Source organism: Bufo gargarizans, chromosome 4 (genome assembly GCF_014858855.1).
Source record: "Bufo gargarizans isolate SCDJY-AF-19 chromosome 4, ASM1485885v1, whole genome shotgun sequence".
NCBI lineage: Eukaryota > Metazoa > Chordata > Amphibia > Anura > Bufonidae > Bufo > Bufo gargarizans.
Genome location: NC_058083.1, coordinates 513,775,714 through 513,788,131, shown reverse-complemented (window position 1 = coordinate 513,788,131; position 12,418 = coordinate 513,775,714). Strand labels below are relative to the sequence as shown.

The 12,418-nt window shown below is 40.0% G+C and overlaps 1 protein-coding gene across 1 annotated transcript in view; it reads right to left on the bottom strand.

Annotated features, from left to right (window-relative positions):
- Positions 1-9,681, bottom strand: part of LOC122934326 (zinc finger protein 850-like) — a 42,936-nt gene extending 33,255 nt beyond the window's left edge. The window contains exons 1-2 of the mRNA XM_044289707.1: positions 9,410-9,681; positions 2,757-2,859 (exon numbers count right to left, since the gene is read on the bottom strand). The gene's annotated coding sequence lies outside the window, so the exon portion shown is untranslated. The remainder of the gene's footprint in view (positions 1-2,756; positions 2,860-9,409) is intronic.
- Between the last annotated feature and the right edge of the window lie 2,737 nt (positions 9,682-12,418).

Genomic DNA, 12,418 nt, shown 5'->3' with positions numbered 1-12,418 from the left:
AGAGACAGGCGGATTAACACTTTCTCCCTCTGAAGTATTGCCTGACCAGGCGGCCGAGAGCAGATCTGTGGGAGGTAACTGCTCACTGCATATTCCTGCTTCTTTGTCCCATGACTTGTCTCTGAGATATTCTTCAGAGTGGATGATATCACTTTTGCATCATCAAAGGGATGTGACGGACATGACAGCTGTTTCTCATTCCTCACCAGAACACCATTAGCTGGCACTTGAGCCATGTGACCAAAAAAGTTGCTGCTCTGGATGGCACTCACTGCGGCTACTTCCATAGCCTTGTTGGCCACCTCCCAGAACTTTACCCAAGGACTTTGTTTCAGCTGATGTAGGTCAGTGCTTTCAGATCCTGTTCCTTGACACATATCTGAAGATGTTGTTGGCCCAGGTCTGTTTAGTTGATCATGATTTTTCTCAATAGATTGTGTTTTATTCTCACTGTTCTGCTTTTCCTCTTCTCGTTCTTCTGCATCCTTCTTTTTCCTTTTTATTACACCATTCCTTATATAACTCCTCAGAGTTTGCATGTCCTCAAAATCTTTCATTTCTGCACCACCTACCTGCTCCTTCTTCTTTCTATCAGGTTCCTGGTGGATTGTTTCATTCAACTGATTCTCATTTTGTTTTATCAAGTCTACAATCATATCTTCATTATTTTCTTTTACTTGCTGTGGGTTCACTGTTAACAGAGTCTAACTTAATCTTATGCATCTCACACATATTATCTTCAAAGGATGCCTGTGCTTTCAGATTTATCTCTTCTTGGAATATTTGTGTTTAATTTTAGAATTGCATCTGTGTTGTTTCTGTGTTGCCTGTCCGATGAGAAGTCTCCACAGATCGGGTAGAAATCTGGAGCTGTGTGTTTTTCCGCACTTGACAATGTTCTTCTAGGTTTAGATTACTTTGGATAACGTTGCTTGTAATGGAGAACACCACCTCACTACACTCTACTTTGGTTTCTTCACATCTTGCTGATTGTTTAAATTCTTCATCAACACTTGTCTCTGGTATTGGTGGATTGTTCATGCTTTCATCATTTACGGCTTGATAGTATTCAGTGTTCTTTGTTGAAATGCCCATGACAGTTCTATTTCCATTTTTATCAATGTCACTGGTTCTATTGCTCTGTTCTGTTTCCATTATTAGTGACCCTGGAGGCCCATTTGTTGCCCCTTCATCAAATCTTTGCTCTTTGATATCCGGTACATTCTGCTCAATCTCTTTGCAAGATGCAAATGAGTCAGACCTCTGAGATTTCCCTAATCCTCCCTTCAATGAGGCCAATCTTCCAATTAGACTGTTTGTGGCTTCCAGTAAAGATATGGTTAAATCATTTATAGACCCTTGTTAGGTATTGTTGCTACACATTGCTGTGGTTGTATCGTTATTTGTGTGCTCTGTTCCAGTAGTTCTGCTTTCTCCAACAAGGACTCCCTCCTTTCTTTGTATACCATCCATGTGCTCACTGTTCTCTGCGTCCTCATATCTGGAAGATGTTTGAATATCTTCTTCTTGCATCTCAGACTCAAGAGGGACTGTAGAAGGTGGTTAGGGTTGCCTCAGTCTTTGCTGATAGCACTTTAATTTAGAATGATCCCCATTTTCTCAGCTCTATTGTTTGTATGTGAAATGTTGTGCAGCCATTTTTTTTTTTATCAACCATGTTTGCTTTATGGATATGCACCTGTGACTATGAATATGCTAGTCTAAATTTTCTTGTAGTATAACTTTTTTGTAATTATATGTACTAATTTTTAGCGGGGAGATCTGAACTTTTAATTGATACCATTCAGGGGTGCGTATTTAAAAAATAATACTATGGACGTTTTCGCACTTCGTGACACCCATGATGTGTATTTTATTTTAGTTCTTTTTTATTTTGAGAAAAGGGGGTGATTTGAATTTTTTTATCTGTATTTTTTATATTTTTTTACACTTTTTTATAGTTCCCATAGGGAATTATAACAATCAATCATCTGATTGCTATCATCATAGACTCCAATGCACACGGGCTGCTGCACACAAGCTTTCGCTTTTGGTTTTCAGCACGCTCAGGTGCCGTGGTCAGGATTGACAACAGCATCTGAGCGGTTAAATGTCCGCGATCGGCATTACTGTAGGTTGCGGACATCAGTCGCGGGTGTCTCTTAAAAATAGCAGCAGGCAGGAGTGGGCGCCATGTTTAAACACATACCCGATGACGTACATGTATGTCACCGGGCGTGAAAGAGTTGACAGCTGCCATGAGATATTTTGGGGCCCCATATACAGGGATTGGTCAGAGCCCCTGGGGAGAGTGGGGTATAGCATTGAAGTCTTTAGCAGGAAGGGGGGAGCAGAATGGCCGGCAAGCTGTCACTGACCACTGGGGATTTGTCCTCCTCTGATTACTTCTTTAGGGCAGAACATTGTGAAATCTTTATGGTCAGACAGGCGGCTGCTACTGTTCATTGGTGGCTTTTTTATTTCAGCTCTTTTCTATTTCTGCTCTACCATAAGGCTTTTCCTATTCCCAAAAATGTAGAAGTGTTGGTAAAGCCTCTAAGTACTACGGAAAGAGGGTTCATAGAAGTTAGAAGAATGGGTGAAAACCCCAAACTTCTGATCAATACTGTGGGACACCTAGTATCGGTAACAATTGTGTGCTAATAAAGGAAAACCTGTCAGAAAGTACAATATGTGACCCCAAAACTGCCACTACTACTGAGTCTTCTCTGCTTTATGTAGTGGTTACTACTCACCTGGGTGGTTATCGGTGGGAATGTCCTCTATGATCTGCCCATCACCCCTCACATATGTATCTTCAGCCTTAATATTGGTCAGATCTTTACCCAGATTTAAAAGCTGTGAAACAGAAATTGTAAAAGTCAGCAGACTGATGGAGAAGTCGTGTGGAAGGTTTGATGTGACCAAAAAGATCATTAATTACAATGACAAAAAGTGATGAAATGACAGCAGAGTTATCTGCTATGGCAGCGGTCCATGCCTATAGCTCCTCTCCTTCCTGCTGGTGGGCACGCCTGCTGCCTGGTTTACCTGCTCCATAGCTTTAGGGCTCCAGTGGTCCAGTCCCACAGACATCCCTCTCTCCCTTCCCAGTGGTCCCGGCTGCTGGAATAACGCTGTCCTCCCACACAAGCTGAGGCCTGCTTCCTGCCGATAATGACCTTCTCTGCCCATAGGTCATGTGTGCACACACTATCTCTGGCTCTTATAGGGCCGGCATGCACGCACTCTGATCTCTACAAGCCATGGAAAGGCGCCTGATCAGTAGGTTCTAGTATGCTAGTTTCATGCAAAGCTTGTTCTGTGTACAGACTTCTGCCTGACTTCTAGATTGACCCTTTGCTGCCTGACCTGACCCTTGCCTGATCTCTATTCTGTTCCTGAGCTGCTTGCCCTGACAATGGACCATTTATCGGACTGCATGTATTCTGCCTTTCCTGACCACGTGGGTCACCAGTCACTTGTACAGAAACTACTTCAAGTGCAGCAGCCTAATGGTTCCCCTGCAACAAAGTCCAGATCCCTATACAGGGAATAAAGTGGAGGAAAGGGGTTCACTTATATAACACACTTTGGAGCAGAACCATGTCAAATGTGTTCAAGAGACACAGTGGATCTACATGTGCCATGTTTCATTGTCTGACCCAAAAATATCTGCAAGTCTCCTGTATATATGCGAAAAATTCAAATGCGAAAAAACAGATGTTATGAGTCTATGTTTCTCACATGAATTGGCAACCACTTCACTTTGCTGCGCATAGACCAAAAAGTAGTTGTCTCGCATCTATATTCAGCATGCAGTGGACCCGCTATCCGCCTCTAACATATAGTTAGATCACGTTGATAGCACCAGCGACTCGTTCTTAGAAGTCAGAGTTATTATGTAATGCACAATAGTATGCCTCTCCGACAGATGGTTAGATCTTACTGTAAAGCTCCAGTCGTTCGTTCCATACAGGTCGGAATTACCGTGCGATGAACCAGCTATCCGCCACTAACATATAGTCAGATCTCGCTGATAGCACCAGACACCCGTTCTCAAACAAGTCGGGATTATCCTGCAATGGACAATGCTCTCCGTCTCCAACAGGTGCTTGAATCTTGCTGCAAGGAACCAGGTGTTCGTTCCAAACAAATCAGGATTACCTTTTGCAAAGGACAAAAAAGATGGTGCAATACCCTCACGGTTTAGAGGTAAGAAATTTTTTAATCTACTCACAAGCATAAGTTTTCACATGCGTATAAAATACCCGACCCGGGTTTCGCACTTAGCTTCATCAGGGGCTGCGGTATAAATGCCGCCAAAAGTCCACGGGTATTTAACAACCCTTAACCCCGGAACAAGTACGGACTTCCGTTTGTCCAGGCAATATATTAAAACGTCAACAATATACAGATACTAAAATGACTATAATAATACATAGAAATTATCATTAAGATACAATAAATATAGAAAAATTTTAAATGACATTACATCCACAATAACTTAAAACAATATTAAATATACTTAATTTTGACAACTTGCTTGCATAATTAAGAACAAAATTAAGAAAAATTATTTTTATTTATTATTATAGGGGTTCAGGCCATACAGACTGATTTGATGTCCCATTCAATATCATGTCCATGTGGCTGCAACGTATTCATTTCATAAATCCATTGCGCCTCCCTTTTGTTAATTTGTGTGGCGGGATTACCTCCTCGCCAATGGGGTTTTACTAATTCCACACCGCAGAATTTGAGGCCAGCAGGGTCTTTTTGATGGAATTTTTTATAATGTGCAGAAACACTATGTGTTTCTAATCCCTTTCTAATATTTTTAATGTGTTCTGCGACCCGAACTTTTAATTTTCTCAGTGTTCTCCCAATATACTGGAGACCACAAGGGCACTCCAGCATATAGATAACACCCATCGATTCACACAAGATGTTTCCACTGACTTTTTTTTAAATGGATTTCGAGGTAGACACAATATCCTCTTTTTTGCTCAATTTTTTATCATCTCTTGAGCGGTTCCTGCAGCATATGCAGAAACCGCACCAAGTGAAAACATTACGCAATTTGGATGTATTAGAGGACTCTTTGACATAACTATGAACTATGCGGTTTCTGACAGTGGGGGCTCGTCTAAATAAAAAGGGCGTTTTTTTAGGGATGAGTTCTCCTATAATGGGATCATTCAGCAAAACATTCCAATTTTTTTGGATTATATTTTTAATTTGTGGACAATTAATGGAATAAGTGGTTGAGAAGGCGAATTTATATTTTTCTTTATTTTGTATTCTTTGTTCTTCAGACATATTTTCTTTTATACCTGATGTTTCTAACTTAATTTCTTCCTTCTGGTTTTTTAAGACTTCCTTTTTATATCCTTTTTCCACAAATCTATTTACTATGATCTCACTTTGTTCCTCATAATCCTCAATATTGGTACAGTTTCTTTTTATACGTTTTAATTGTCCCTTCGGCACATTACAGATCCATGGTTCATGATGACAACTACTCCTTTCAATGTACCCATTACGGTCAGTGGGTTTGAAATAGGTGTTAGTTTTGATTCTTCTTTCATCCACCTTTATCTCAAGATCCAAAAAATGTATAATCTTTCTACTAACCTCCTGGGTAAATTGAATATTCCACTGATTTGAATTGATTCGAGATATAAATGCTGTTAAACCTATTTCTGTCCCATACCAAATGCCAATGCAATCATCTATATATCTTCTCCAGAGTTGGAGGCTACCACCCTCCGTCTCTTCTCTAATAATCGGGTCAATATGTACATGTTCCCAATAGGACATAAAAAGATTGGCGAAACTGGGTGCGAATTTCGCACCCATCGCCACACCAGACACCTGTAGAAAGTAACTGTTATCATACCAAAAATAATTGTGTCCCAGACAATACTGTATGCAGTCTAGTTTAAAGATTTTTTGTTCTTCCCGCATTTGATCATCTCTGTTCAAATAAAATCTTATTGCCTCCATACCTATGTCATTTGGTATGATGGTGTATAGTGAGGTAACATCTAAGGTCATCAAAAAGGCATCTTCAGGAATATTTTCAACTTTTTTCAAGACCTCTAAAATATGTCCTGTGTCCCTTAAATAGGATGGTGTAGTAATCACATACTTTTGTAAAAAAATATCTATATATTCTGACACACGACTAGTTATTGAGTCGATCCCTGAGACTATTGGTCTCCCAGGGGGACGTTCTGCATTTTTGTGTATTTTTGGTAAGTAGTAAATGGTAGGAGTCTTCGGATATATATTATTTAAATATTGATATTGATGCAAAAAGTATTAAATGATAAAGAATATCAATATTTAAATAATATATATCCGAAGACTCCTACCATTTACTACTTACCAAAAATACACAAAAATGCAGAACGTCCCCCTGGGAGACCAATAGTCTCAGGGATCGACTCAATAACTAGTCGTGTGTCAGAATATATAGATATTTTTTTACAAAAGTATGTGATTACTACACCATCCTATTTAAGGGACACAGGACATATTTTAGAGGTCTTGAAAAAAGTTGAAAATATTCCTGAAGATGCCTTTTTGATGACCTTAGATGTTACCTCACTATACACCATCATACCAAATGACATAGGTATGGAGGCAATAAGATTTTATTTGAACAGAGATGATCAAATGCGGGAAGAACAAAAAATCTTTATACTAGACTGCATACAGTATTGTCTGGGACACAATTATTTTTGGTATGATAACAGTTACTTTCTACAGGTGTCTGGTGTGGCGATGGGTGCGAAATTCGCACCCAGTTTCGCCAATCTTTTTATGTCCTATTGGGAACATGTACATATTGACCCGATTATTAGAGAAGAGACGGAGGGTGGTAGCCTCCAACTCTGGAGAAGATATATAGATGATTGCATTGGCATTTGGTATGGGACAGAAATAGGTTTAACAGCATTTATATCTCGAATCAATTCAAATCAGTGGAATATTCAATTTACCCAGGAGGTTAGTAGAAAGATTATACATTTTTTGGATCTTGAGATAAAGGTGGATGAAAGAAGAATCAAAACTAACACCTATTTCAAACCCACTGACCGTAATGGGTACATTGAAAGGAGTAGTTGTCATCATGAACCATGGATCTGTAATGTGCCGAAGGGACAATTAAAACGTATAAAAAGAAACTGTACCAATATTGAGGATTATGAGGAACAAAGTGAGATCATAGTAAATAGATTTGTGGAAAAAGGATATAAAAAGGAAGTCTTAAAAAACCAGAAGGAAGAAATTAAGTTAGAAACATCAGGTATAAAAGAAAATATGTCTGAAGAACAAAGAATACAAAATAAAGAAAAATATAAATTCGCCTTCTCAACCACTTATTCCATTAATTGTCCACAAATTAAAAATATAATCCAAAAAAATTGGAATGTTTTGCTGAATGATCCCATTATAGGAGAACTCATCCCTAAAAAAACGCCCTTTTTATTTAGACGAGCCCCCACTGTCAGAAACCGCATAGTTCATAGTTATGTCAAAGAGTCCTCTAATACATCCAAATTGCGTAATGTTTTCACTTGGTGCGGTTTCTGCATATGCTGCAGGAACCGCTCAAGAGATGATAAAAAATTGAGCAAAAAAGAGGATATTGTGTCTACCTCGAAATCCATTTAAAAAAAAGTCAGTGGAAACATCTTGTGTGAATCGATGGGTGTTATCTATATGCTGGAGTGCCCTTGTGGTCTCCAGTATATTGGGAGAACGCTGAGAAAATTAAAAGTTCGGGTCGCAGAACACATTAAAAATATTAGAAAGGGATTAGAAACACATAGTGTTTCTGCACATTATAAAAAATTCCATCAAAAAGACCCTGCTGGCCTCAAATTCTGCGGTGTGGAATTAGTAAAACCCCATTGGCGAGGAGGTAATCCCGCCACACAAATTAACAAAAGGGAGGCGCAATGGATTTATGAAATGAATACGTTGCAGCCACATGGACATGATATTGAATGGGACATCAAATCAGTCTGTATGGCCTGAACCCCTATAATAATAAATAAAAATAATTTTTCTTAATTTTGTTCTTAATTATGCAAGCAAGTTGTCAAAATTAAGTATATTTAATATTGTTTTAAGTTATTGTGGATGTAATGTCATTTAAAATTTTTCTATATTTATTGTATCTTAATGATAATTTCTATGTATTATTATAGTCATTTTAGTATCTGTATATTGTTGACGTTTTAATATATTGCCTGGACAAACGGAAGTCCGTACTTGTTCCGGGGTTAAGGGTTGTTAAATACCCGTGGACTTTTGGCGGCATTTATACCGCAGCCCCTGATGAAGCTAAGTGCGAAACCCGGGTCGGGTATTTTATACGCATGTGAAAACTTATGCTTGTGAGTAGATTAAAAAATTTCTTACCTCTAAACCGTGAGGGTATTGCACCATCTTTTTTGTCCTTTGCAAAAGGTAATCCTGATTTGTTTGGAACGAACACCTGGTTCCTTGCAGCAAGATTCAAGCACCTGTTGGAGACGGAGAGCATTGTCCATTGCAGGATAATCCCGACTTGTTTGAGAACGGGTGTCTGGTGCTATCAGCGAGATCTGACTATATGTTAGTGGCGGATAGCTGGTTCATCGCACGGTAATTCCGACCTGTATGGAACAAACGACTGGAGCTTTACAGTAAGATCTAACCATCTGTCGGAGAGGCATACTATTGTGCATTACATAATAACTCTGACTTCTAAGAACGAGTCGCTGTTGCTATCAACGTGATCTAACTATATGTTAGAGGCGGATAGCGGGCCCATTGCATGCTGAATATAGATGCGAGACAACTACTTTTTGGTCTATGCGCAGCAAAGTGAAGTGGTTGCCAATTCATGTGAGAAACATAGACTCATAACATCTGTTTTTTCGCATTTGAATTTTTCACATCTGATTTTTTCGCATGCTTAATATCCACTTTGTAGCAGATTACTCAGTTGATTTTTAGGTTCTTAATACTATCTATCTCTATAGATCGCCTTAGATTATTAGCGCGGTATCCGTTATTTTGTTATATTTTCTATTTAGAAGCGTTTGAACCTACTTCATTAAGGTTACCGCAGCTCTAAAAGTCCATTTATCCACACCTACCAAGTTTTGCTTTGTCTCCTGTATATATGCATCTAGCTGGTTCCTTATTCCAACCAGCAGTCTCTACTGACCAGAAAACTGTGAGAGAAGATCCAGACGACATGCAAGGTCTATAGTTAGCTGTAATCCTGCCATCTCTACCTTTCACATTATACAAGGATATAACATATAATACTGGTTTATAAAACAAGACTGAACACAAGATCTTCACAGCACTTCTAGAGATCATAGGGAACCTTTCATGAGACCTTATTTCCATCTATCTGATCATCATATGGAATGCTTTTATGTTCTTCTGAACCATCCTGTAGTAGAAGAGGACTGGGACATATCTCATTTTGTAGAGGAAGAGGACTGGGACATCTCTCATCTTGTAGAGGATTTGGACTGGGAGTTCTTCTCTCTTCTTTAACTGTAGGCAAAACATACGGTGACAATTAATTTCTTACATATAACTAGTGAGAGGATGTGTGTATTTAGTCATGTCTTTTACTTGGTGGCTGGTGATCCTCCATCATGACGTTCTTGTACAGATCTTTGTGTCCTTCTAAATACTCAGACTCCTCCATGGAGAAATAGACGGCGACATCCTGACATCTTATAGGAACCTGACAACACAATAATACAGTCATCACCCAGATCCCTTCATACCGTTACTGTATAATGTCCCGGCATTCCCAGCAATGTCACCTCTCTAGTCAGCAGCTCAATAATCTTGTTGGTGAGCTCTAGGACCTTCTCTCTGTTGACTTTCTCATGTATCGGGGTGTGAGGTGTCGGCCTGGATATTGCCACTATAGTTAAAATTGTCAGCATTGCCTGCCTGCCTGCCTCTTAATGGTTATGACAGTATAATCTGTAATTATCGAGTGTGTCCACTAGATGGCTCTATGCACCTGCAGCTGCTTGTTTCATACGTCCTTATTATTCAGGCGTCTCTCTCCTTGTGTACTGCACGCTGTTATTTCCACAGCGTGTTAGCTACTGTGCCGCCTTTCTGGACTATGCTCTTATACTTTGTATCTCTCTCAGATATGTGTGCAGGCCAGGCTACCGCTGGCTAAAACGCCTAACGCAGATCTGCGGTCCGGAGGTGGCAGCGCTGCGCACAGTCACGCATATACGCGTTATCTCGCGAGACGCGAGATTTCCTGTGAACGCGCGCGCTCACAGGAACGGAAGGTAAGTGAGTGGATCTCCAGCATGCCAGCGGCGATCGCTCGCTGGCAGGCTGGAGATGTGATTTTTTTAACCCCTAACAGGTATATTAGACACTGTTTTGATAACAGCATCTAATATACCTTCTACCTGGTCCTCTGGTGGTCCCTTTTGTTTGGATCGACCACCAGAGGACACAGGTAGCTGTGCAAAGTAGCACCAAACACCACTACACAGGGGGATGATCACGCATATAGACTTCCTGATCACCCCCTGTCATTGATCACCCCCCTGTAAGGCTCCATTCAGACATTTTTTTGGGCCCAAGTTAGCGGAAATTTTTTATTTATTTTTTTCTTACTAAGTCTCATATTCGACTAACTTGTGTCAAAAAATAAAATCTCACATGAACTCCCCATACCCCTCACGGAATCCAAATGCGTAAATTTTTTTAGACATTTATATTCCAGACTTCTCACGCTTTAGGGCCCCTAAAATGCCAGGGCAGTATAAATACCCCACATGTGACCCCATTTCGGAAAGAAGACACCCCAAGGTATTCCATGAGGGGCATATTGAGTCCATGAAAGATTTAAATTTTTGTCCCAAGTTAGCGGAAATGGAGACTTTGTGAGAAAATACCAAAAAAAATCAATTTCCGCTAACTTGTGCCAAAAAAAAATTCTAGGAACTCGCCATGCCCCTCACGGAATACCTTGGGGTGCCTTCTTTCCAAAATGGGGTCACATGTGGGGTATTTATACTGCCCTGGCATTTTAGGGGCCCGAAAGCGTGAGAAGAAGTCTGGGATCCAAATGTCTAAAAATGCCCTCCTAAAAGGAATTTGGGCCGCTTTGCGCATCTAGGCTGCAAAAAAGTGTCACACATGTGGTATCACCGTACTCAGGAGAAGTTGGGGAATGTGTTTTGGGGTGTAATTTTACATATACCCATGCTGGGTGAGATAAATATCTTGGTCAAATGCCAACTTTGTATAAAAAAAATGGGAAAAGTTGTCTTTTGCCAAGATATTTCTTTCACCCAGCACAAGTAACCCCATTTTGGAAAGAAGACACCCCCAAGGTATTCCGTGAGGGGCATGGTGAGTTCCTCGAATTTTTTTTTTGGCACAAGTTAGCGGAAAATGATGATTTTATTTTTTTATTTTCTTTTCTAACAAAGTCTCATATTCCACTAACTTGTGACAAAAAATTTAAAATTCTAGGAACTCGCCATGCCCCTCACGGAATACCTTGGGGTGTCTTCTTTCCAAAATGGGGTCACATGTGGGGTAGTTATACTGCCCTGGCAATTTAGGGGCCCATATGCGTGAGAAGTAGTTTGAAATCAAAATCTGTAAAAAATGGCCGGTGAAATCCTAAAGGTGCTCTTTGGAATGTGTGCCCCTTTGCCCACCTAGGCTGCAGAAAAGTGTCACACATCTGGCATCGCCGTACTCAGGAGAAGTTGGGCAATGTGTTTTGGGGTGTCATTTTACATATACCCATGCTGGGCGAGATAAATATATTGGTCAAATGCCAACTTTGTATAAAAAAATGGGAAAAGTTGTCTTTTGCCAAGATATTTCTCTCACCCAGCATGGGTATATGTAAAATGACACCACAAAACACATTCCCCAACTTCTTCTGAGTACGGCGATACCAGATGTGTGACACTTTTTTGCAGCCTAGGTGGGCAAAGGGGCACACATTCCAAAGTGCACCTTTCGGATTTCACCGGTCATTTTTTACAGATTTTGATTGCAAACTTCTTCTCACACATCTGGGCCCCTAGAATTCCAGGGCAGTATAACTACGCCACAAGTGACCCCATTTTGGAAAGAAGACACCCCAAGGTATTTTGTGATGGGCATAGTGAGTTCATGGAAGTTTTTATTTTTTGTCACAAATTAGTGGAATATGAGACTTTGTAAGAAAAAATAAATAAAAATCATCATTTTCCGCTAACTTGTGACAAAAAATAAAAAGTTCTATGAACTCACTATGCCCATCAGTGAATACCTTAGGGTGTCTACTTTCCGAAATGGGGTCATTTGTGGGGTGTTTGTACTGTTTGGGCATTGTAGAACCTCAGGAAAC